Below are 27,390 nucleotides of genomic sequence, written 5' to 3' on the forward strand. Positions count from 1 at the left end.
GCCGCGCAAAAAGCGGACCGGATCCTGCCCGCGGAATAGGCCGCCACGCAAAAACCGGACCAGATCCGGCCCGCGCCACGCTCCGTCGCGCAAAAACCAGACAGGATCCGGCCCCCAAAATGTGCCGCCGCGCAAAAACTGGACGGGATCCGGCCCGCGGAATGCGCCGCCGTGCAAAAACCGGGCAGGATCCGGCCCGCGGAATGGGCCGCCACGCAAAAACCGGACCGGATCTGGCCCGCGGAATGCGCCGCCGAGCAAAAACCGGACCGGATCCGGCCCGCGGAATGGGCCGCCACGCAAAAACCGGACCGGATCCAGCCCGCGGAATGCGCCGCCGCACAAAAACCGGACCGGATCCAACCCGCGCAATGCGCCGCCGCGGACAAACCGGACCGGATCCGGCCCGCAGAATGGGCCGCCACGCAAAAACCGGACCGGATCCTGCCCGCGGAATAGGCCGCCACGCAACAACCGGACCAGATCCGGCCCGCGCCACGCTCCGTCGCGCAAAAACCGGACAGGATCCGGCCCCCAAAATGTGCCGCCGCGCAAAAACTGGACCGGATCCGGCCCGCGGAATGCGCCGCCGTGCAAAAACCGGGCAGGATCCGGCCCGCGGAATGCGCCGCCGTGCAAAAACCGGAGCGGATCTGGCCCGCGGAATGCGCCGCCGAGCAAAAACCGGACCGGATCCGGCCCGCGGAATGCGCCGCCGCGCAAAAACCGGACCGGATACAGCCCGCGGAATGCGCCGCCGCACAAAAACCGGACCGGATCCGACCCGCGCAATGCGCCACCGCGGAAAAACCGGACCGGATCTGGCCCGCAGAATGGGCCTCCACGCAAAAACCAGACAGGATCCGGCCCGTGGAATGGGCCTCCGCACAAAAACCGGACCGGATACGGCCCGCGGAATGGGTCGCCGCGCAAAAACCGGACCAGATCCAGCCCGCGCAATGCGTCGCCGCGCAAAAACCGGACCGGATCCGGCCCGCGGAATGGGCCGCCACACAAAAACCGGACCGGATCCGGCCCGCGGAATGGGCCGCCGCGCAAAAACCGGACCGGATACAGCCCGCGGAATGGGCCGCCACACAAAAACCGGACCGGATCCGGCCCCCAAAATGCGCCGCCGCGCAAAAACCGGACCGGATACGGCCCCCGTAATGCGCCGCGAAGCAAAAACCAGACCGGATCCGGCCCGTGGAATGGGCCTCCGCACAAAAACCGGACCGGATCTGGCCCCCAAAATGCGCCGCCGTGCAAAAACCGGACCGGATACGGCCCCCAAAATGCATCGCCGCGCAAAAACCGGACCGGATCCGGCCCGCGGAATGCGCCGCGAAGCAAAAACCAGACCGGATCCGGCCCGCGGAATGGGCCTCCGCACAAAAACCGGACCGGATACGGCCCCCGGAATGCGCCGCCGCGCAAAAACCGGACCGGATACGGCCCGCGGAATCCGCCGGTGCCGCGCAAAAACCGGACTGGGTACGGTCTGCCGAATGCGCCGCCGCAAAAAAACTGGACCGGATCCGGCCCGCGGAATGCGCCGCAGCGCAAAAACGGGACAGGATCCGGCCCGCGGAATGCGCCGCCGCGCAAAAACCGGGCAGGATCCGACCCGCGGAATGCGCCGCCGCGCAAAAACCGGACCGGATACGGCACGCGGAATGCGCCGGTGCCGCGCAAAGACCGGACCGGGTACGGCCCGCACTACGCGCCGCCATGCAAAAAACGGACCGGATACGGCCCGCGGAATGGGCCGCCACGCAAAAACCGGACCGGATACGGCCCCCGGAATGGGCCGCTGTGCAAAAACCGGACCGGATCTGGGCTGCGGAACGCTCCGCCGCGCAAAAAACGGACCGGATCCGGCTCGCACAATGCGCCGCCGTGCAAAAACCGGGCAGGATCCAGCCCGCGGAATGCGCCGCCGCGCAAAAACGGGACAGGATCCGGCCCGCGGAATGCGCCGCCGCGCAAAAACCGGGCAGGATCCGGCCCGAGGAAAGCACCGCCGCGCAAAAACCGGACCGGATACGGCCCACGGAATGGGCCGCCACGCAAAAACTGCACCGGATACGGCCCCCGGAATGGGCCGCCGCGCAAAAACCGGGCAGGATCCGACCCGCGGAATGCGCCGCCGCGCAAAAACCGGACCAGATACGGGACGCGGAATGCGCCGGTGCCGCGCAAAAACCCGACCGGTTACGGTCCGCCGAATGCGTCGCCGCGCAAAAACCGGACCGGATCCTGCCCGCGGAATAGGCCGCCACGCAAAAACCGGACCAGATCCGGCCCGCGCCACGCTCCGTCGCGCAAAAACCGGACAGGATCCGGCCCCCAAAATGTGCCGCCGCGCAAAAACTGGACCGGATCCGGCCCGCGGAATGCGCCGCCGTGCAAAAACCGGACTGGATCCGGCCCGCGGAGTGCGCCGCCGCGCAAAAACCGGACCGGATCTGGACCGCGGAATGCGCCGCCGCGCAAAAACTGGACCGGATCCGGCCCGCGGAATGCGCCGCCGTGCAAAAACCGGACCGGATCCTGCCCGCGGAATAGGCCGCCACACAAAAACCGGACCAGATCCGGCCCGCGCCGCGCTCCACCGCGCAAAAACCGGACAGGATACGGCCCCCAAAATGTGCCGCCGCGCAAAAACCGGACTGGATCCGGCCCGCGGAATGCGCCGCCGAGCAAAAACCGGACCGGATCCGGCCCGCGGAATGGGCCGCCACGCAAAAACCGAACCGCATCCGCCCGCAGAATGGGCCGCCGCGCAAAAACCGGACCGGATCTGGCCCGCAGAATGGGCCGCCGCGCAAAAACCGGACCGGATCCGGCCCGAGGAATGCGCCGCCGCACAAAAACCGGACCAGATCCGACCCGCGCAATGCGCCGCCGCGCAAAAACCGGACCGGATACGGCACGCGGAATGGGCCTCCGCACAAAAACCGGACCGGATACGGCCCGCGGAATGGGCCGCCGCGCAAAAACCGGACCGGATCCGGCCCGCGGAATGGGCCGCCGCGCAAAAACCGGACCAGATCCGCCCCGCGGAATGCGCCGCCGCACAAAAACCGGACCGGATCCGGCCCGCGGAATGCGCTGCCGCGCAAAAACCGGACAGGATCCGGCCCCCAAAATGCGCCGCCGCGCAAAAAACGGACAGGATCCGGCCCGCGGAATGCGCCGCCGCGCAAAAACCGGACCGGGTACGGCCCGCGGAATGCTCCGGTGCCGCGCAAAAACCGGACCGGATCCGGCCCACGGAATGCACTGCCGTGCAAAAACGGGACAGGATCCGGCCCGCGGAATGCGTCGCCGCGCAAAAACCGGACCGGATCCGGCCCGCGCAATGCGCCGCCGCGCAAGAAACGGACCAGATCCGGCCCGCGGACTGCGCCGCCGTGCAAAAACCGGACCGGATCTGGGCTGCGGAACGCTCCGCCGCGCAAAAAACGGACCGGATCCGGCTCGCACAATGCGCCGCCGTGCAAAAACCGGGCAGGATCCAGCCCGCGGAATGCGCCGCCGCGCAAAAACGGGACAGGATCCGGCCCGCGGAATGCGCCGCCGCGCAAAAACCGGGCAGGATCCGGCCCGAGGAAAGCACCGCCGCGCAAAAACCGGACCGGATACGGCCCACGGAATGGGCCGCCACGCAAAAACTGCACCGGATACGGCCCCCGGAATGGGCCGCCGCGCAAAAACCGTGCAGGATCCGACCCGCGGAATGCGCCGCCGCGCAAAAACCGGACCAGATCCGACCCGCGCAATGCGCCGCCGCCGCGCAAAAACCGGACCGGATACGGCACGCGGAATGGGCCTCCGCACAAAAACCGGACCGGATACGGCCCGCGGAATGGGCCGCCGCGCAAAAACCGGACCGGATCCGGCCCGCGGAATGGGCCGCCGCGCAAAAACCGGACAGGATCCGGCCCCCAAAATGCGCCGCCGTGCAAAAACGGGACAGGATCCGGCCCGCGGAATGCGTCGCCGCGCAAAAACCGGACCGGATCCGGCCCGCGCAATGCGCCGCCGCCGCGCAAAAACCGGACCGGATACGGCACGCGGAATGGGCCTCCGCACAAAAACCGGACCGGATACGGCCCGCGGAATGGGCCGCCGCGCAAAAACCGGACCAGATCCGGCCCGCGGAATGGGCCGCCGCGCAAAAACCGGACAGGATCCGGCCCCCAAAATGCGCCGCCGTGCAAAAACCGGACCGGATACGGCACGCGGAATGGGCCTCCGCACAAAAACCGGACCGGATACGGCCCGCGGAATGGGCCGCCGCGCAAAAACCGGACCGGATCCGGCCCGCGGAATGGGCCGCCGCGCAAAAACCGGACAGGATCCGGCCCCCAAAATGCGCCGCCGTGCAAAAACGGGACAGGATCCGGCCCGCGGAATGCGTCGCCGCGCAAAAACCGGACCGGATCCGGCCCGCGCAATGCGCCGCCGCGCAAGAAACGGACCAGATCCGGCCCGCGGACTGCGCCGCCGTGCAAAAACCGGACCGGATCTGGGCTGCGGAACGCTCCGCCGCGCAAAAAACGGACCGGATCCGGCTCGCACAATGCGCCGCCGTGCAAAAACCGGGCAGGATCCAGCCCGCGGAATGCGCCGCCGCGCAAAAACGGGACAGGATCCGGCCCGAGGAATGCGCCGCCGCGCAAAAACCGGGCAGGATCCGGCCCGAGGAAAGCACCGCCGCGCAAAAACCGGACCGGATACGGCCCACGGAATGGGCCGCCACGCAAAAACTGCACCGGATACGGCCCCCGGAATGGGCCGCCGCGCAAAAACCGTGCAGGATCCGACCCGCGGAATGCGCCGCCGCGCAAAAACCGGACCAGATCCGACCCGCGCAATGCGCCGCCGCCGCGCAAAAACCGGACCGGATACGGCACGCGGAATGGGCCTCCGCACAAAAACCGGACCAGATCCGCCCCGCGGAATGGGCCGCCGCACAAAAACCGGACCGGATCCGGCCCGCGGAATGCGCTGCCGCGCAAAAACCGGACAGGATCCGGCCCCCAAAATGCGCCGCCGCGCAAAAAACAGACAGGATCCGGCCCGCGGAATGCGCCGCCGCGCAAAAACCGGACCGGGTACGGCCCGCGGAATGCTCCGGTGCCGCGCAAAAACCGGACCGGATCCGGCCCACGGAATGCACTGCCGTGCAAAAACGGGACAGGATCCGGCCCGCGGAATGCGTCGCCGCGCAAAAACCGGACCGGATCCGGCCCGCGCAATGCGCCGCCGCGCAAGAAACGGACCAGATCCGGCCCGCGGACTGCGCCGCCGTGCAAAAACCGGACCGGATACGGCCCGCGGAATGCGCCGCCGTGCAAAAACCGGACCGGATACGGCCCGCGGAATGCGCCGGTGCCGCGCAAAAAACCGGACCGGGTACGGCCCGCGGAATGCGCCGCCGCGCAAAAACCGGGCAGGATCCGGCCCGCAGAATGCGCCGCTGCCGCGCAAAAACCGGACCGGATCCGGCCCGCGGAATGGGCCGCCACGCAAAAACCGGACCGGATCTGGCCCCCAAAATGCGCCGCCGCGCAAAAACCGGACCGGATCCGGCCCGCGCAATGCGCCGCCGCGCTATAACCGGACCGGATACGGCCCGCGTAATGTGCCGCGAAGCAAAAACCAGACCGGATACGGCCCCCGGAATGGGCCGCCGCGCAAAAAACGGACCGGATCCGGCTCGCACAATGCGCTGCCGCGCAAAAACCGGACCGGATCCGGCCCGCGGAATGCGCCGGTGCCGTGCAAAAACCGGACCGGATACGGCCCCCAAAATGCATCGCCGCGCAAAAACCGGACCGGATCCGGCCCGCGGAACGCGCCGCCACGCAAAAACCGGACCGGATCCGGCCCGCGGAATGGGCTGCCGCGCAAAATCCGGACCGGATACGGCCCGCGCAATGCGCCGCCGCGCAAAAACCGGACTGGATCCGGCCCGCGGAATGCGCCGGTGCCGTGCAAAAACCGGACCGGATACCGCCCCCAAAATGCATCACCGCGCAAAAACCGGACCAGATCCGGCCCGCGGAATGCGCCGCAAAGCAAAAACCAGACCGGATCCGGCCCGCGGAATGGGCCGCCGCGCAAAAACCGGACCGGATACGGCCCGCGCAATGCGCCGCCGCGCAAAAACCGGACCGGATCCGGCCCGCGCCACGCGCCGCCGCGCAAAAAACGGACCGGATACGGCCTGCGGAATGGGCCGCCACGCAAAAACCGGACCGGATACGGCCCCCGGAATGGGCCGCCGTGCAAAAACCGGACCGGATCTGGGCTGCGGAACGCTCCGCCGCGCAAAAAACGGACCGGATCCGGCTCGCGGAATGGGCCGCCGCGCAAGAACCGGGCAGGATCCGGCCCGCGGAATGCGCCGCCGCGCAAAAACGGGACCGGATACGGCCCGCGGAATCCGACGGTGCCGCGCAAAAACCGGACCGGGTACGGTCCGCCGAATGCGCCGCGGCAAAAAAACTGGACCGGATCCGGCCCGCGGAATGCGCCGCCGCGCAAAAACCGGGCAGGATCCGGCCCGCGGAATGCGCCGCCGTGCAAAAACCGGAGCGGATACGGCACGCGGAATGCGCCGGTGCCGCGCAAAAACCGGACCGGATCTGGCCCGCGGAATGCGCCGCCGCGCAAAAACGGGACAGGATCCGGCCCGCGGAATGGGCCGCCATGCAAAAACCGGACCGGATACGGCCCCCGGAATGGGCCGCTGTGCAAAAACCGGACCGGATCTGGGCTGCGGAACGCTCCGCCGCGCAAAAAACGGACCGGATCCGGCTCGCACAATGCGCCGCCGTGCAAAAACCGGACCGGATACGGTCCGCGGAATGCGTCGCCGCGCAAAAACCGGACAGGATCCGGCCCCCAAAATGTGCCGCCGCGCAAAAACTGGACGGGATCCGGCCCGCGGAATGCGCCGCCGTGCAAAAACCGGGCAGGATCCGGCCCGCGGAATGCGCCGCCGAGCAAAAACCGGACAGGATCCGGCCCGCGGAATGCGCCGCCGAGCAAAAACCGGACCGGATCCGGCCCGCGGAATGGGCCGCCACGCAAAAACCGGACCGGATCCAGCCCGCGGAATGCGCCGCCGCACAAAAACCGGACCGGATCCAACCCGCGCAATGCGCCGCCGCGGACAAACCGGACCGGATCCGGCCCGCAGAATGGGCCGCCACGCAAAAACCGGACCGGATCCTGCCCGCGGAATAGGCCGCCACGCAACAACCGGACCAGATCCGGCCCGCGCCACGCTCCGTCGCGCAAAAACCGGACAGGATCCGGCCCCCAAAATGTGCCGCCGCGCAAAAACTGGACCGGATCCGGCCCGCGGAATGCGCCGCCGTGCAAAAACCGGGCAGGATCCGGCCCGCGGAATGCGCCGCCGTGCAAAAACCGGAGCGGATCTGGCCCACGGAATGCGCCGCCGAGCAAAAACCGGACTGGATCCGGCCCGCGGAATGCGCCGCCGCGCAAAAACCGGACCGGATACAGCCCGCGGAATGCGCCGCCGCACAAAAACCGGACCGGATCCGACCCGCGCAATGCGCCACCGCGGAAAAACCGGACCGGATCCGGCCCGCAGAATGGGCCTCCACGCAAAAACCAGACAGGATCCGGCCCGTGGAATGGGCCTCCGCACAAAAACCGGACCGGATACGGCCCCCGGAATGGGTCGCCGCGCAAAAACCGGACCAGATCCAGCCCGCGCAATGCGTCGCCGCGCAAAAACCGGACCGGATCCGGCCCGCGGAATGGGCCGCCACACAAAAACCGGACCGGATCCGGCCCGCGGAATGGGCCGCCGCGCAAAAACCGGACCGGATACAGCCCGCGGAATGGGCCGCCACGCAAAAACCGGACCGGATCCGGCCCCCAAAATGCGCCGCCGCGCAAAAACCGGACCAGATACGGCCCCCGTAATGCGCCGCGAAGCAAAAACCAGACCGGATCCGGCCCGCGGAATGGGCCTCCGCACAAAAACCGGACCGGATCTGGCCCCCAAAATGCGCCGCCGTGCAAAAACCGGACCGGATACGGCCCCCAAAATGCATCGCCGCGCAAAAACCGGACCGGATCCGGCCCGCGGAATGCGCCGCGAAGCAAAAACCAGACCGGATCCGGCCCGCGGAATGGGCCTCCGCACAAAAACCGGACCGGATACGGCCCCCGGAATGCGCCGCCGCGCAAAAACCGGACCGGATACGGCCCGCGGAATCCGCCGGTGCCGCGCAAAAACTGGACTGGGTACGGTCTGCCGAATGCGCCGCCGCAAAAAAACTGGACCGGATCCGGCCCGCGGAATGCGCCGCAGCGCAAAAACGGGACAGGATCCGGCCCGCGGAATGCGCCGCCGCGCAAAAACCGGGCAGGATCCGACCCGCGGAATGCGCCGCCGCGCAAAAACCGGACCGGATACGGCACGCGGAATGCGCCGGTGCCGCGCAAAGACCGGACCGGGTACGGCCCGCACTACGCGCCGCCATGCAAAAAACGGACCGGATACGGCCCGCGGAATGGGCCGCCACGCAAAAACCGGACCGGATACGGCCCCCGGAATGGGCCGCTGTGCAAAAACCGGACCGGATCTGGGCTGCGGAACGCTCCGCCGCGCAAAAAACGGACCGGATCCGGCTCGCACAATGCGCCGCCGTGCAAAAACCGGGCAGGATCCAGCCCGCGGAATGCGCCGCCGCGCAAAAACGGGACAGGATCCGGCCCGCGGAATGCGCCGCCGCGCAAAAACCGGGCAGGATCCGGCCCGAGGAAAGCACCGCCGCGCAAAAACCGGACCGGATACGGCCCACGGAATGGGCCGCCACGCAAAAACTGCACCGGATACGGCCCCCGGAATGGGCCGCCGCGCAAAAACCGTGCAGGATCCGACCCGCGGAATGCGCCGCCGCGCAAAAACCGGACCAGATCCGACCCGCGCAATGCGCCGCCGCCGCGCAAAAACCGGACCGGATACGGCACGCGGAATGGGCCTCCGCACAAAAACCGGACCGGATACGGCCCGCGGAATGGGCCGCCGCGCAAAAACCGGACCGGATCCGGCCCGCGGAATGGGCCGCCGCGCAAAAACCGGACCAGATCCGCCCCGCGGAATGGGCCGCCGCACAAAAACCGGACCGGATCCGGCCCGCGGAATGCGCTGCCGCGCAAAAACCGGACAGGATCCGGCCCCCAAAATGCGCCGCCGCGCAAAAAACGGACAGGATCCGGCCCGCGGAATGCGCCGCCGCGCAAAAACCGGACCGGGTACGGCCCGCGGAATGCTCCGGTGCCGCGCAAAAACCGGACCGGATCCGGCCCACGGAATGCACTGCCGTGCAAAAACGGGACAGGATCCGGCCCGCGGAATGCGTCGCCGCGCAAAAACCGGACCGGATCCGGCCCGCGCAATGCGCCGCCGCGCAAGAAACGGACCAGATCCGGCCCGCGGACTGCGCCGCCGTGCAAAAACCGGACCGGATACGGCCCGCGGAATGCGCCGCCGTGCAAAAACCGGACCGGATACGGCCCGCGGAATGCGCCGGTGCCGCGCAAAAAACCGGACCGGGTACGGCCCGCGGAATGCGCCGCCGCGCAAAAACCGGGCAGGATCCGGCCCGCAGAATGCGCCGCTGCCGCGCAAAAACCGGACCGGATCCGGCCCGCGGAATGGGCCGCCACGCAAAAACCGGACCGGATCTGGCCCCCAAAATGCGCCGCCGCGCAAAAACCGGACCGGATCCGGCCCGCGCAATGCGCCGCCGCGCTATAACCGGACCGGATACGGCCCGCGTAATGTGCCGCGAAGCAAAAACCAGACCGGATCCGGCCCGCGGAATGGGCCTCCGCACAAAAACCGGACCGGATACGGCCCCCGGAATGCGCCGCCGCGCAAAAACCGGACCGGATACGGCCCGCGGAATCCGCCGGTGCCGCGCAAAAACCGGACCGGGTACGGTCCGCCGAATGCGCCGCCGCAAAAAAACTGGACCGGATCTGGCCCGCGGAATGCGCCGCCGCGCAAAAACGGGACAGGATCCGGCCCGCGGAATGGGCCGCCACGCAAAAACCGGACCGGATACGGCCCCCGGAATGGGCCGCCGCGCAAAAAACGGACCGGATCCGGCTCGCACAATGCGCTGCCGTGCAAAAACCGGGCAGGATCCGGCCCGCGGAATGCGCCGGTGCCGCGCAAAAACCGGACCGGGTACGGTCCGCGGATTGGGCCGCCACGCAAAAACCGGACCGGATCCGGCCCCCAAAATGCGCCGCTGCGCAAAAACCGGACCGGATCCGGCCCGCGCAATGCGCCGCCGCGCAAAAACCGGACCGGATCCGGCCCGCGGAATGCGCCGGTGCCGTGCAAAAACCGGACCGGATACGGCCCCCAAAATGCATCGCCGCGCAAAAACCGGACCGGATCCGGCCCGCGGAACGCGCCGCCACGCAAAAACCGGACCGGATCCGGCCCGCGGAATGGGCTGCCGCGCAAAATCCGGACCGGATACGGCCCGCGCAATGCGCCGCCGCGCAAAAACCGGACTGGATCCGGCCCGCGGAATGCGCCGGTGCCGTGCAAAAACCGGACCGGATACCGCCCCCAAAATGCATCACCGCGCAAAAACCGGACCGGATCCGGCCCGCGGAATGCGCCGCAAAGCAAAAACCAGACCGGATCCGGCCCGCGGAATGGGCCGCCGCGCAAAAACCGGACCGGATACGGCCCGCGCAATGCGCCGCCGCGCAAAAACCGGACCGGATCTGGCCCGCGCCACGCGCCGCCGCGCAAAAAACGGACCGGATACGGCCTGCGGAATGGGCCGCCACGCAAAAACCGGACCGGATACGGCCCCCGGAATGGGCCGCCGTGCAAAAACCGGACCGGATCTGGGCTGCGGAACGCTCCGCCGCGCAAAAAACGGACCGGATCCGGCTCGCGGAATGGGCCGCCGCGCAAGAACCGGGCAGGATCCGGCCCGCGGAATGCGCCGCCGCGCAAAAACCGGACCGGATACGGCCCGCGGAATCCGACGGTGCCGCGCAAAAACCGGACCGGGTACGGTCCGCCGAATGCGCCGCGGCAAAAAAACTGGACCGGATCCGGCCCGCGGAATGCGCCGCCGCGCAAAAACCGGGCAGGATCCGGCCCGCGGAATGCGCCGCCGTGCAAAAACCGGAGCGGATACGGCACGCGGAATGCGCCGGTGCCGCGCAAAAACCGGACCGGATCTGGCCCGCGGAATGCGCCGCCGCGCAAAAACGGGACAGGATCCGGCCCGCGGAATGGGCCGCCATGCAAAAACCGGACCGGATACGGCCCCCGGAATGGGCCGCTGTGCAAAAACCGGACCGGATCTGGGCTGCGGAACGCTCCGCCGCGCAAAAAACGGACCGGATCCGGCTCGCACAATGCGCCGCCGTGCAAAAACCGGACCGGATACGGCCCGCGGAATGCGCCGGTGCCGCGCAAAAACCGGACCGGGTACGGTCCGCGGATTGGGCCGCCACGCAAAAACCGGACCGGATCCGGCCCCCAAAATGCGCCGCTGCGCAAAAACCGGACCGGATCCGGCCCGCGCAATGCGCCGCCGCGCAAAAACGGGACAGGATCCGGCCCGCGGAATGCGCCGGTGCCGTGCAAAAACCGGACCGGATACGGCCCCCAAAATGCATCGCCGAGCAAAAACCGGACCGGATCTGGCCCGCGGAATGCGCCGCGAAGCAAAAACCAGACCGGATCCGGCCCGCGGAATGCGCCGCCGCGCAAAAACCGGACCGGATACGGCCCGCGCAATGCGCCGCCGCGCAAAAACCGGACCGGATCCGGCCCGCGCCACGCGCCGCCGTGCAAAAAACGGACCGGATACGGCCTGCGGAATGGGCCGCCACGCAAAAACCGGACCGGATACGGCCCACGGAATGGGCCGCCGTGCAAAAACCGGACCGGATCTGGGCTGCGGAACGCTCCGCCGCGCAAAAAACGGACCGGATCCGGCTCGCGGAATGGGCCGCCGCGCAAGAACCGGGCAGGATCCGGCCCGCGGAGTGCGCCGCCGCGCAAAAACTGGACAGGATACGGCCCGCGGAATGGGCCGCCACGCAAAAACCGGACCGGATCCGGACACAAAATGTGCCGCCGCGCAAAAACCGGACAGGATCCGGCCCGCGGAATGTGCCGCCGCGCAAAAACCGGACCGGATACGGCCCGCGGAATGCGCCGGTGCCGCGCAAAAACCGGACCGGGTACGGTCCGCCGAATGCGCCGCCGCAAAAAAACTGGACCGGATCCGGCCCGCGAAATGCGCCGCCGTGCAAAAATCGGGCAGGATCCGGCCCGCGCAATGCGCCGCCGCGCAAAAACGGGACAGGATCCGGCCCGCGGAATGCGCCGCCGCGCAAAAACCGGGCAGGATCCGGCCCGAGGAAAGCACCGCCGCGCAAAAACCGGACCGGATACGGCCCACGGAATGGGCCGCCACGCAAAAACTGCACCGGATACGGCCCCCGGAATGGGCCGCCGCGCAAAAACCGGGCAGGATCCGACCCGCGGAATGCGCCGCCGCACAAAAACCGGACCAGATACGGCACGCGGAATGCGCCGGTGCCGCGCAAAAACCGGACCGGGTACGGTCCGCCGAATGCGTCGCCGCGCAAAAAGCGGACCGGATCCTGCCCGCGGAATAGGCCGCCACGCAAAAACCGGACCAGATCCGGCCCGCGCCACGCTCCGTCGCGCAAAAACCAGACAGGATCCGGCCCCCAAAATGTGCCGCCGCGCAAAAACTGGACGGGATCCGGCCCGCGGAATGCGCCGCCGTGCAAAAACCGGGCAGGATCCGGCCCGCGGAATGGGCCGCCACGCAAAAACCGGACCGGATCTGGCCCCCAAAATGCGCCGCCGAGCAAAAAACGGACCGGATCCGGCTCGCACAATGCGCCGCCGTGCAAAAACCGGACCGGATACGGCCCGCGGAATGCGCCGGTGCCGCACAAAAACCGGACCGGATCCGACCCGCGCAATGCGCCGCCGCGGACAAACCGGACCGGATCCGGCCCGCAGAATGGGCCGCCGCGCAAAAACCGGACCGGATCCTGCCCGCGGAATAGGCCGCCACGCAACAACCGGACCAGATCCGGCCTGCGCCACGCTCCGTCGCGCAAAAACCGGACAGGATCCGGCCCCCAAAATGTGCCGCCGCGCAAAAACTGGACGGGATCCGGCCCGCGGAATGCGCCGCCGTGCAAAAACCGGGCAGGATCCGGCCCGCGGAATGCGCCGCCACGCAAAAACCGGACCGGAACCAGCCCGCGGAATGCGTCGCCGCGCAAAAACCGGACCGGATACAGCCCGCGGAATGGGCCACCGCGCAAAAACCGGACCGGATCCGGCCCGTGCAATGCGCCGCCGCGCAAAAACCGGACCGGGTACGGTCCGCGGAATGCGTCGCCGCGCAAAAACCGGACCGGATCCTGCCCGCGGAATAGGCCGCCACGCAAAAACCGGACCAGAGCCGGCCCGCGCCACGCTCCGTCGCGCAAAAACCGGACAGGATCCGGCCCCCAAAATGTGCCGCCGCGCAAAAACTGGACCGGATCTGGCCCGCGGAATGCGCCGCCGTGCAAAAACCGGGCAGGATCCGGCCCGCGGAATGGGCCGCCGTGCAAAAACCGGACCGGATCTGGCCCGCGGAATGCGCCGCCGAGCAAAAACCGGACCGGATCCGGCCCGCGGAATGGGCCGCCACGCAAAAACCGGACCGGATCCAGCCCGCGGAATGCGCCGCCGCACAAAAACCGGACCGGATCCAACCCGCGCAATGCGCCGCCGCGGACAAACCGGACCGGATCCGGCCCGCAGAATGGGCCGCCACGCAAAAACCGGACCGGATCCTGCCCGCGGAATAGGCCGCCACGCAACAACCGGACCAGATCCGGCCCGCGCCACGCTCCGTCGCGCAAAAACCGGACAGGATCCGGCCCCCAAAATGTGCCGCCGCGCAAAAACTGGACCGGATCCGGCCCGCGGAATGCGCCGCCGTGCAAAAACCGGGCAGGATCCGGCCCGCGGAATGCGCCGCCGTGCAAAAACCGGAGCGGATCTGGCCCGCGGAATGCGCCGCCGAGCAAAAACCGGACCGGATCCGGCCCGCGGAATGCGCCGCCGCGCAAAAACCGGACCGGATACAGCCCGCGGAATGCGCCGCCGCACAAAAACCGGACCGGATCCGACCCGCGCAATGCGCCACCGCGGAAAAACCGGACCGGATCCGGCCCGCAGAATGGGCCTCCACGCAAAAACCAGACAGGATCCGGCCCGTGGAATGGGCCTCCGCACAAAAACCGGACCGGATACGGCCCGCGGAATGGGTCGCCGCGCAAAAACCGGACCAGATCCAGCCCGCGCAATGCGTCGCCGCGCAAAAACCGGACCGGATCCGGCCCGCGGAATGGGCCGCCACACAAAAACCGGACCGGATCCGGCCCGCGGAATGGGCCGCCGCGCAAAAACCGGACCGGATACAGCCCGCGGAATGGGCCGCCACACAAAAACCGGACCGGATCCGGCCCCCAAAATGCGCCGCCGCGCAAAAACCGGACCGGATACGGCCCCCGTAATGCGCCGCGAAGCAAAAACCAGACCGGATCCGGCCCGTGGAATGGGCCTCCGCACAAAAACCGGACCGGATCTGGCCCCCAAAATGCGCCGCCGTGCAAAAACCGGACCGGATACGGCCCCCAAAATGCATCGCCGCGCAAAAACCGGACCGGATCCGGCCCGCGGAATGCGCCGCGAAGCAAAAACCAGACCGGATCCGGCCCGCGGAATGGGCCTCCGCACAAAAACCGGACCGGATACGGCCCCCGGAATGCGCCGCCGCGCAAAAACCGGACCGGATACGGCCCGCGGAATCCGCCGGTGCCGCGCAAAAACCGGACTGGGTACGGTCTGCCGAATGCGCCGCCGCAAAAAAACTGGACCGGATCCGGCCCGCGCAATGCGCCGCCGCGCAAGAAACGGACCAGATCCGGCCCGCGGAATGCGCCGCCGCGCAAAAACCGGGCAGGATCCGACCCGCGGAATGCGCCGCCGCGCAAAAACCGGACCGGATACGGCACGCGGAATGCGCCGGTGCCGCGCAAAGACCGGACCGGGTACGGCCCGCACTACGCGCCGCCATGCAAAAAACGGACCGGATACGGCCCGCGGAATGGGCCGCCACGCAAAAACCGGACCGGATACGGCCCCCGGAATGGGCCGCTGTGCAAAAACCGGACCGGATCTGGGCTGCGGAACGCTCCGCCGCGCAAAAAACGGACCGGATCCGGCTCGCACAATGCGCCGCCGTGCAAAAACCGGGCAGGATCCAGCCCGCGGAATGCGCCGCCGCGCAAAAACGGGACAGGATCCGGCCCGCGGAATGCGCCGCCGCGCAAAAACCGGGCAGGATCCGGCCCGAGGAAAGCACCGCCGCGCAAAAACCGGACTGGATACGGCCCACGGAATGGGCCGCCACGCAAAAACTGCACCGGATACGGCCCCCGGAATGGGCCGCCGCGCAAAAACCGTGCAGGATCCGACCCGCGGAATGCGCCGCCGCGCAAAAACCGGACCAGATACGGGACGCGGAATGCGCCGGTGCCGCGCAAAAACCCGACCGGTTACGGTCCGCCGAATGCGTCGCCGCGCAAAAACCGGACCGGATCCTGCCCGCGGAATAGGCCGCCACGCAAAAACCGGACCAGATCCGGCCCGCGCCACGCTCCGTCGCGCAAAAACCGGACAGGATCCGGCCCCCAAAATGTGCCGCCGCGCAAAAACTGGACCGGATCCGGCCCGCGGAATGCGCCGCCGTGCAAAAACCGGACTGGATCCGGCCCGCGGAGTGCGCCGCCGCGCAAAAACCGGACCGGATCTGGACCGCGGAATGCGCCGCCGCGCAAAAACTGGACCGGATCCGGCCCGCGGAATGCGCCGCCGTGCAAAAACCGGACCGGATCCTGCCCGCGGAATAGGCCGCCACACAAAAACCGGACCAGATCCGGCCCGCGCCGCGCTCCACCGCGCAAAAACCGGACAGGATACGGCCCCCAAAATGTGCCGCCGCACAAAAACCGGACTGGATCCGGCCCGCGGAATGCGCCGCCGAGCAAAAACCGGACCGGATCCGGCCCGCGGAATGGGCCGCCACGCAAAAACCGAACCGCATCCGCCCGCAGAATGGGCCGCCGCGCAAAAACCGGACCGGATCTGGCCCGCAGAATGGGCCGCCGCGCAAAAACCGGACCGGATCCGGCCCGAGGAATGCGCCGCCGCACAAAAACCGGACCAGATCCGACCCGCGCAATGCGCCGCCGCGCAAAAACCGGACCGGATACGGCACGCGGAATGGGCCTCCGCACAAAAACCGGACCGGGTACGGCCCGCGGAATGGGCCGCCGCGCAAAAACCGGACCGGATCCGGCCCGCGGAATGGGCCGCCGCGCAAAAACCGGACCAGATCCGCCCCGCGGAATGCGCCGCCGCACAAAAACCGGACCGGATCCGGCCCGCGGAATGCGCTGCCGCGCAAAAACCGGACAGGATCCGGCCCCCAAAATGCGCCGCCGCGCAAAAAACGGACAGGATCCGGCCCGCGGAATGCGCCGCCGCGCAAAAACCGGACCGGGTACGGCCCGCGGAATGCTCCGGTGCCGCGCAAAAACCGGACCAGATCCGGCCCACGGAATGCACTGCCGTGCAAAAACGGGACAGGATCCGGCCCGCGGAATGCGTCGCCGCGCAAAAACCGGACCGGATCCGGCCCGCGCAATGCGCCGCCGCGCAAGAAACGGACCAGATCCGGCCCGCGGACTGCGCCGCCGTGCAAAAACCGGACCGGATACGGCCCGCGGAATGCGCCGCCGTGCAAAAACCGGACCGGATACGGCCCGCGGAATGCGCCGGTGCCGCGCAAAAAACCGGACCGGGTACGGCCCGCGGAATGCGCCGCCGCGCAAAAACCGGGCAGGATCCGGCCCGCAGAATGCGCCGCTGCCGCGCAAAAACCGGAACGGATCCGGCCCGCGGAATGGGCCGCCACGCAAAAACCGGACCGGATCTGGCCCCCAAAATGCGCCGCCGCGCAAAAACCGGACCGGATCCGGCCCGCGCAATGCGCCGCCGCGCTATAACCGGACCGGATACGGCCCGCGTAATGTGCCGCGAAGCAAAAACCAGACCGGATCCGGCCCGCGGAATGGGCCTCCGCACAAAAACCGGACCGGATCCGGCCCCCGGAATGCGCCGCCGCGCAAAAACCGGACCGGATACGGCCCGCGGAATCCGCCGGTGCCGCGCAAAAACCGGACCGGGTACGGTCCGCCGAATGCGCCGCCGCAAAAAAACTGGACCGGATCTGGCCCGCGGAATGCGCCGCCGCGCAAAAACGGGACAGGATCCGGCCCGCGGAATGGGCCGCCACGCAAAAACCGGACCGGATACGGCCCCCGGAATGGGCCGCCGCGCAAAAAACGGACCGGATCCGGCTCGCACAATGCGCCGCCGTGCAAAAACCGGGCAGGATCCGGCCCGCGGAATGCGCCGGTGCCGCGCAAAAACCGGACCGGGTACGGTCCGCGGATTGGGCCGCCACGCAAAAACCGGACCGGATCCGGCCCCCAAAATGCGCCGCTGCGCAAAAACCGGACCGGATCCGGCCCGCGCAATGCGCCGCCGCGCAAAAACCGGACCGGATCCGGCCCGCGGAATGCGCCGGTGCCGTGCAAAAACCGGACCGGATACGGCCCCCAAAATGCATCGCCGCGCAAAAACCGGACCGGATCCGGCCCGCGGAACGCGCCGCCACGCAAAAACCGGACCGGATCCGGCCCCCAAAATGCGCCGCTGCGCAAAATCCGGACCGGATACGGCCCGCGCAATGCGCCGCCGCGCAAAAACCGGACTGGATCCGGCCCGCGGAATGCGCCGGTGCCGTGCAAAAACCGGACCGGATACCGCCCCCAAAATGCATCACCGCGCAAAAACCGGACCGGATCCGGCCCGCGGAATGCGCCGCAAAGCAAAAACCAGACCGGATCCGGCCCGCGGAATGGGCCGCCGCGCAAAAACCGGACCGGATACGGCCCGCGCAATGCGCCGCCGCGCAAAAACCGGACCGGATCCGGCCCGCGCCACGCGCCGCCGCGCAAAAAACGGACCGGATACGGCCTGCGGAATGGGCCGCCACGCAAAAACCGGACCGGATACGGCCCCCGGAATGGGCCGCCGTGCAAAAACCGGACCGGATCTGGGCTGCGGAACGCTCCGCCGCGCAAAAAACGGACCGGATCCGGCTCGCGGAATGGGCCGCCGCGCAAGAACCGGGCAGGATCCGGCCCGCGGAATGCGCCGCCGTGCAAAAACCGGACTGGATCCGGCCCGCGGAGTGCGCCGCCGCGCAAAAACCGGACCGGATCTGGACCGCGGAATGCGCCGCCGCGCAAAAACTGGACCGGATCCGGCCCGCGGAATGCGCCGCCGTGCAAAAACCGGACCGGATCCTGCCCGCGGAATAGGCCGCCACACAAAAACCGGACCAGATCCGGCCCGCGCCGCGCTCCACCGCGCAAAAACCGGACAGGATACGGCCCCCAAAATGTGCCGCCGCGCAAAAACCGGACTGGATCCGGCCCGCGGAATGCGCCGCCGAGCAAAAACCGGACCGGATCCGGCCCGCGGAATGGGCCGCCACGCAAAAACCGAACCGCATCCGCCCGCAGAATGGGCCGCCGCGCAAAAACCGGACCGGATCTGGCCCGCAGAATGGGCCGCCGCGCAAAAACCGGACCGGATCCGGCCCGAGGAATGCGCTGCCGCACAAAAACCGGACCAGATCCGACCCGCGCAATGCGCCGCCGCGCAAAAACCGGACCGGATCCGGCCCGCGGAATGGGCCTCCGCACAAAAACCGGACCGGATACGGCCCGCGGAATGGGCCGCCGCGCAAAAACCGGACCGGATCCGGCCCGCGGAATGGGCCGCCGCGCAAAAACCGGACCAGATCCGCCCCGCGGAATGCGCCGCCGCACAAAAACCGGACCGGATCCGGCCCGCGGAATGCGCTGCCGCGCAAAAACCGGACAGGATCCGGCCCCCAAAATGCGCCGCCGCGCAAAAAACGGACAGGATCCGGCCCGCGGAATGCGCCGCCGCGCAAAAACCGGACCGGGTACGGCCCGCGGAATGCTCCGGTGCCGCGCAAAAACCGGACCGGATCCGGCCCACGGAATGCACTGCCGTGCAAAAACGGGACAGGATCCGGCCCGCGGAATGCGTCGCCGCGCAAAAACCGGACCGGATCCGGCCCGCGCAATGCGCCGCCGCGCAAGAAACGGACCAGATCCGGCCCGCGGACTGCGCCGCCGTGCAAAAACCGGACCGGATACGGCCCGCGGAATGCGCCGCCGTGCAAAAACCGGACCGGATACGGCCCGCGGAATGCGCCGGTGCCGCGCAAAAAACCGGACCGGGTACGGCCCGCGGAATGCGCCGCCGCGCAAAAACCGGGCAGGATCCGGCCCGCAGAATGCGCCGCTGCCGCGCAAAAACCGGAACGGATCCGGCCCGCGGAATGGGCCGCCACGCAAAAACCGGACCGGATCTGGCCCCCAAAATGCGCCGCCGCGCAAAAACCGGACCGGATCCGGCCCGCGCAATGCGCCGCCGCGCTATAACCGGACCGGATACGGCCCGCGTAATGTGCCGCGAAGCAAAAACCAGACCGGATCCGGCCCGCGGAATGGGCCTCCGCACAAAAACCGGACCGGATCCGGCCCCCGGAATGCGCCGCCGCGCAAAAACCGGACCGGATACGGCCCGCGGAATCCGCCGGTGCCGCGCAAAAACCGGACCGGGTACGGTCCGCCGAATGCGCCGCCGCAAAAAAACTGGACCGGATCTGGCCCGCGGAATGCGCCGCCGCGCAAAAACGGGACAGGATCCGGCCCGCGGAATGGGCCGCCACGCAAAAACCGGACCGGATACGGCCCCCGGAATGGGCCGCCGCGCAAAAAACGGACCGGATCCGGCTCGCACAATGCGCCGCCGTGCAAAAACCGGGCAGGATCCGGCCCGCGGAATGCGCCGGTGCCGCGCAAAAACCGGACCGGGTACGGTCCGCGGATTGGGCCGCCACGCAAAAACCGGACCGGATCCGGCCCCCAAAATGCGCCGCTGCGCAAAAACCGGACCGGATCCGGCCCGCGCAATGCGCCGCCGCGCAAAAACCGGACCGGATCCGGCCCGCGGAATGCGCCGGTGCCGTGCAAAAACCGGACCGGATACGGCCCCCAAAATGCATCGCCGCGCAAAAACCGGACCGGATCCGGCCCGCGGAACGCGCCGCCACGCAAAAACCGGACCGGATCCGGCCCCCAAAATGCGCCGCTGCGCAAAATCCGGACCGGATACGGCCCGCGCAATGCGCCGCCGCGCAAAAACCGGACTGGATCCGGCCCGCGGAATGCGCCGGTGCCGTGCAAAAACCGGACCGGATACCGCCCCCAAAATGCATCACCGCGCAAAAACCGGACCGGATCCGGCCCGCGGAATGCGCCGCAAAGCAAAAACCAGACCGGATCCGGCCCGCGGAATGGGCCGCCGCGCAAAAACCGGACCGGATACGGCCCGCGCAATGCGCCGCCGCGCAAAAACCGGACCGGATCCGGCCCGCGCCACGCGCCGCCGCGCAAAAAACGGACCGGATACGGCCTGCGGAATGGGCCGCCACGCAAAAACCGGACCGGATACGGCCCCCGGAATGGGCCGCCGTGCAAAAACCGGACCGGATCTGGGCTGCGGAACGCTCCGCCGCGCAAAAAACGGACCGGATCCGGCTCGCGGAATGGGCCGCCGCGCAAGAACCGGGCAGGATCCGGCCCGCGGAATGCGCCGCCGCGCAAAAACCGGACCGGATCCGGCCCGCGGAATCCGACGGTGCCGCGCAAAAACCGGACCGGGTACGGTCCGCCGAATGCGCCGCGGCAAAAAAACTGGACCGGATCCGGCCCGCGGAATGCGCCGCCGCGCAAAAACCGGGCAGGATCCGGCCCGCGGAATGCGCCGCCGTGCAAAAACCGGAGCGGATACGGCACGCGGAATGCGCCGGTGCCGCGCAAAAACCGGACCGGATCTGGCCCGCGGAATGCGCCGCCGCGCAAAAACGGGACAGGATCCGGCCCGCGGAATGGGCCGCCATGCAAAAACCGGACCGGATACGGCCCCCGGAATGGGCCGCTGTGCAAAAACCGGACCGGATCTGGGCTGCGGAACGCTCCGCCGCGCAAAAAACGGACCGGATCCGGCTCGCACAATGCGCCGCCGTGCAAAAACCGGACCGGATACGGCCCGCGGAATGCGCCGGTGCCGCGCAAAAACCGGACCGGGTACGGTCCGCGGATTGGGCCGCCACGCAAAAACCGGACCGGATCCGGCCCCCAAAATGCGCCGCTGCGCAAAAACCGGACCGGATCCGGCCCGCGCAATGCGCCGCCGCGCAAAAACGGGACAGGATCCGGCCCGCGGAATGCGCCGGTGCCGTGCAAAAACCGGACCGGATACGGCCCCCAAAATGCATCGCCGAGCAAAAACCGGACCGGATCTGGCCCGCGGAATGCGCCGCGAAGCAAAAACCAGACCGGATCCGGCCCGCGGAATGCGCCGCCGCGCAAAAACCGGACCGGATACGGCCCGCGCAATGCGCCGCCGCGCAAAAACCGGACCGGATCCGGCCCGCGCCACGCGCCGCCGTGCAAAAAACGGACCGGATACGGCCTGCGGAATGGGCCGCCACGCAAAAACCGGACCGGATACGGCCCACGGAATGGGCCGCCGTGCAAAAACCGGACCGGATCTGGGCTGCGGAACGCTCCGCCGCGCAAAAAACGGACCGGATCCGGCTCGCGGAATGGGCCGCCGCGCAAGAACCGGGCAGGATCCGGCCCGCGGAGTGCGCCGCCGCGCAAAAACTGGACAGGATACGGCCCGCGGAATGGGCCGCCACGCAAAAACCGGACCGGATCCGGACACAAAATGTGCCGCCGCGCAAAAACCGGACAGGATCCGGCCCGCGGAATGTGCCGCCGCGCAAAAACCGGACCGGATACGGCCCGCGGAATGCGCCGGTGCCGCGCAAAAACCGGACCGGGTACGGTCCGCCGAATGCGCCGCCGCAAAAAAACTGGACCGGATCCGGCCCGCGAAATGCGCCGCCGTGCAAAAATCGGGCAGGATCCGGCCCGCGCAATGCGCCGCCGCGCAAAAACGGGACAGGATCCGGCCCGCGGAATGCGCCGCCGCGCAAAAACCGGGCAGGATCCGGCCCGAGGAAAGCACCGCCGCGCAAAAACCGGACCGGATACGGCCCACGGAATGGGCCGCCACGCAAAAACTGCACCGGATACGGCCCCCGGAATGGGCCGCCGCGCAAAAACCGGGCAGGATCCGACCCGCGGAATGCGCCGCCGCACAAAAACCGGACCAGATACGGCACGCGGAATGCGCCGGTGCCGCGCAAAAACCGGACCGGGTACGGTCCGCCGAATGCGTCGCCGCGCAAAAAGCGGACCGGATCCTGCCCGCGGAATAGGCCGCCACGCAAAAACCGGACCAGATCCGGCCCGCGCCACGCTCCGTCGCGCAAAAACCAGACAGGATCCGGCCCCCAAAATGTGCCGCCGCGCAAAAACTGGACGGGATCCGGCCCGCGGAATGCGCCGCCGTGCAAAAACCGGGCAGGATCCGGCCCGCGGAATGGGCCGCCACGCAAAAACCGGACCGGATCTGGCCCCCAAAATGCGCCGCCGAGCAAAAACCGGACCGGATCCGGCCCGCGGAATGCGCCGCCACGCAAAAACCGGACCGGATCCAGCCCGCGGAATGCGCCGCCGCACAAAAACCGGACCGGATCCGACCCGCGCAATGCGCCGCCGCGGACAAACCGGACAGGATCCGGCCCGCAGAATGGGCCGCCGCGCAAAAACCGGACCGGATCCTGCCCGCGGAATAGGCCGCCACGCAACAACCGGACCAGATCCGGCCCGCGCCACGCTCCGTCGCGCAAAAACCGGACAGGATCCGGCCCCCAAAATGTGCCGCCGCGCAAAAACTGGACGGGATCCGGCCCGCGGAATGCGCCGCCGTGCAAAAACCGGGCAGGATCCGGCCCGCGGAATGCGCCGCCACGCAAAAAACGGACCGGAACCAGCCCGCGGAATGCGTCGCCGCGCAAAAACCGGACCGGATACAGCCCGCGGAATGGGCCACCGCGCAAAAACCGGACCGGATCCGGCCCGTGCAATGCGCCGCCGCGCAAAAACCGGACCGGGTACGGTCCGCGGAATGCGTCGCCGCGCAAAAACCGGACCGGATCCTGCCCGCGGAATAGGCCGCCACGCAAAAACCGGACCAGAGCCGGCCCGCGCCACGCTCCGTCGCGCAAAAACCGGACAGGATCCGGCCCCCAAAATGTGCCGCCGCGCAAAAACTGGACCGGATCTGGCCCGCGGAATGCGCCGCCGTGCAAAAACCGGGCAGGATCCGGCCCGCGGAATGGGCCGCCGTGCAAAAACCGGACCGGATCTGGCCCGCGGAATGCGCCGCCGAGCAAAAACCGGACCGGATCCGGCCCGCGGAATGGGCCGCCACGCAAAAACCGGACCGGATCCAGCCCGCGGAATGCGCCGCCGCACAAAAACCGGACCGGATCCAACCCGCGCAATGCGCCGCCGCGGACAAACCGGACCGGATCCGGCCCGCAGAATGGGCCGCCACGCAAAAACCGGACCGGATCCTGCCCGCGGAATAGGCCGCCACGCAAAAACCGGACCAGATCCGGCCCGCGCCACGCTCCGTCGCGCAAAAACCGGACAGGATCCGGCCCCCAAAATGTGCCGCCGCGCAAAAACTGGACCGGATCCGGCCCGCGGAATGCGCCGCCGTGCAAAAACCGGGCAGGATCCGGCCCGCGGAATGCGCCGCCGTGCAAAAACCGGAGCGGATCTGGCCCGCGGAATGCGCCGCCGAGCAAAAACCGGACCGGATCCGGCCCGCGGAATGCGCCGCCGCGCAAAAACCGGACCGGATACAGCCCGCGGAATGCGCCGCCGCACAAAAACCGGACCGGATCCGACCCGCGCAATGCGCCACCGCGCAAAAACCGGACCGGATCCGGCCCGCAGAATGGGCCTCCACGCAAAAACCAGACAGGATCCGGCCCGTGGAATGGGCCTCCGCACAAAAACCGGACCGGATCCGGCCCCCGGAATGGGTCGCCGCGCAAAAACCGGACCAGATCCAGCCCGCGCAATGCGTCGCCGCGCAAAAACCGGACCGGATCCGGCCCGCGGAATGGGCCGCCACACAAAAACCGGACCGGATCCGGCCCGCGGAATGGGCCGCCGCGCAAAAACCGGACCGGATACAGCCCGCGGAATGGGCCGCCACGCAAAAACCGGACCGGATCCGGCCCCCAAAATGCGCCGCCGCGCAAAAACCGGACCGGATACGGCCCCCGTAATGCGCCGCGAAGCAAAAACCAGACCGGATCCGGCCCGTGGAATGGGCCTCCGCACAAAAACCGGACCGGATCTGGCCCCCAAAATGCGCCGCCGTGCAAAAACCGGACCGGATACGGCCCCCAAAATGCATCGCCGCGCAAAAACCGGACCGGATCCGGCCCGCGGAACGCGCCGCCACGCAAAAACCGGACCGGATCCGGCCCCCAAAATGCGCCGCTGCGCAAAATCCGGACCGGATACGGCCCGCGCAATGCGCCGCCGCGCAAAAACCGGACCGGATACGGCCCGCGGAATCCGCCGGTGCCGCGCAAAAACCGGACTGGGTACGGTCTGCCGAATGCGCCGCCGCAAAAAAACTGGACCGGATCCGGCCCGCGGAATGCGCCGCAGCGCAAAAACGGGACAGGATCCGGCCCGCGGAATGCGCCGCCGCGCAAAAACCGGGCAGGATCCGACCCGCGGAATGCGCCGCCGCGCAAAAACCGGACCGGATACGGCACGCGGAATGCGCCGGTGCCGCGCAAAGACCGGACCGGGTACGGCCCGCACTACGCGCCGCCATGCAAAAAACGGACCGGATACGGCCCGCGGAATGGGCCGCCACGCAAAAACCGGACCGGATACGGCCCCCGGAATGGGCCGCTGTGCAAAAACCGGACCGGATCTGGGCTGCGGAACGCTCCGCCGCGCAAAAAACGGACCGGATCCGGCTCGCACAATGCGCCGCCGTGCAAAAACCGGGCAGGATCCAGCCCGCGGAATGCGCCGCCGCGCAAAAACGGGACAGGATCCGGCCCGCGGAATGCGCCGCCGCGCAAAAACCGGGCAGGATCCGGCCCGAGGAAAGCACCGCCGCGCAAAAACCGGACCGGATACGGCCCACGGAATGGGCCGCCACGCAAAAACTGCACCGGATACGGCCCCCGGAATGGGCCGCCGCGCAAAAACCGTGCAGGATCCGACCCGCGGAATGCGCCGCCGCGCAAAAACCGGACCAGATACGGGACGCGGAATGCGCCGGTGCCGCGCAAAAACCCGACCGGTTACGGTCCGCCGAATGCGTCGCCGCGCAAAAACCGGACCGGATCCTGCCCGCGGAATAGGCCGCCACGCAAAAACCGGACCAGATCCGGCCCGCGCCACGCTCCGTCGCGCAAAAACCGGACAGGATCCGGCCCCCAAAATGTGCCGCCGCGCAAAAACTGGACCGGATCCGGCCCGCGGAATGCGCCGCCATGCAAAAACCGGACTGGATCCGGCCCGCGGAGTGCGCCGCCGCGCAAAAACGGGACCGGATCTGGACCGCGGAATGCGCCGCCGCGCAAAAACTGGACCGGATCCGGCCCGCGGAATGCGCCGCCGTGCAAAAACCGGACCGGATCCTGCCCGCGGAATAGGCCGCCACACAAAAACCGGACCAGATCCGGCCCGCGCCGCGCTCCACCGCGCAAAAACCGGACAGGATACGGCCCGCAAAATGTGCCGCCGCGCAAAAACCGGACTGGATCCGGCCCGCGGAATGCGCCGCCGAGCAAAAACCGGACCGGATCCGGCCCGCGGAATGGGCCGCCACGCAAAAACCGAACCGCATCCGCCCGCAGAATGGGCCGCCGCGCAAAAACCGGACCGGATCTGGCCCGCAGAATGGGCCGCCGCGCAAAAACCGGACCGGATCCGGCCCGAGGAATGCGCCGCCGCACAAAAACCGGACCAGATCCGACCCGCGCAATGCGCCGCCGCGCAAAAACCGGACCGGATACGGCACGCGGAATGGGCCTCCGCACAAAAACCGGACCGGATACGGCCCGCGGAATGGGCCGCCGCGCAAAAACCGGACCGGATCCGGCCCGCGGAATGGGCCGCCGCGCAAAAACCGGACCAGATCCGCCCCGCGGAATGGGCCGCCGCACAAAAACCGGACCGGATCCGGCCCGCGGAATGCGCTGCCGCGCAAAAACCGGACAGGATCCGGCCCCCAAAATGCGCCGCCGCGCAAAAAACGGACAGGATCCGGCCCGCGGAATGCGCCGCCGCGCAAAAACCGGACCGGGTACGGCCCGCGGAATGCTCCGGTGCCGCGCAAAAACCGGACCGGATCCGGCCCACGGAATGCACCGCCGTGCAAAAACGGGACAGGATCCGGCCCGCGGAATGCGTCGCCGCGCAAAAACCGGACCGGATCCGGCCCGCGCAATGCGCCGCCGCGCAAGAAACGGACCAGATCCGGCCCGCGGACTGCGCCGCCGTGCAAAAACCGGACCGGATACGGCCCGCGGAATGCGCCGCCGTGCAAAAACCGGACCGGATACGGCCCGCGGAATGCGCCGGTGCCGCGCAAAAAACCGGACCGGGTACGGCCCGCGGAATGCGCCGCCGCGCAAAAACCGGGCAGGATCCGGCCCGCAGAATGCGCCGCTGCCGCGCAAAAACCGGACCGGATCCGGCCCGCGGAATGGGCCGCCACGCAAAAACCGGACCGGATCTGGCCCCCAAAATGCGCCGCCGCGCAAAAACCGGACCGGATCCGGCCCGTGCAATGCGCCGCCGCGCTATAACCGGACCGGATACGGCCCGCGTAATGTGCCGCGAAGCAAAAACCAGACAGGATCCGGCCCGCGGAATGGGCCTCCGCACAAAAACCGGACCGGATACGGCCCCCGGAATGCGCCGCCGCGCAAAAACCGGACCGGATACGGCCCGCGGAATCCGCCGGTGCCGCGCAAAAACCGGACCGGGTACGGTCCGCCGAATGCGCCGCCGCAAAAAAAACGGGACAGGATCCGGCCCGCG

Source organism: Phalacrocorax carbo, chromosome 13, assembly GCF_963921805.1.
Source record: "Phalacrocorax carbo chromosome 13, bPhaCar2.1, whole genome shotgun sequence".
Taxonomy (NCBI): Eukaryota; Metazoa; Chordata; class Aves; order Suliformes; family Phalacrocoracidae; genus Phalacrocorax; species Phalacrocorax carbo.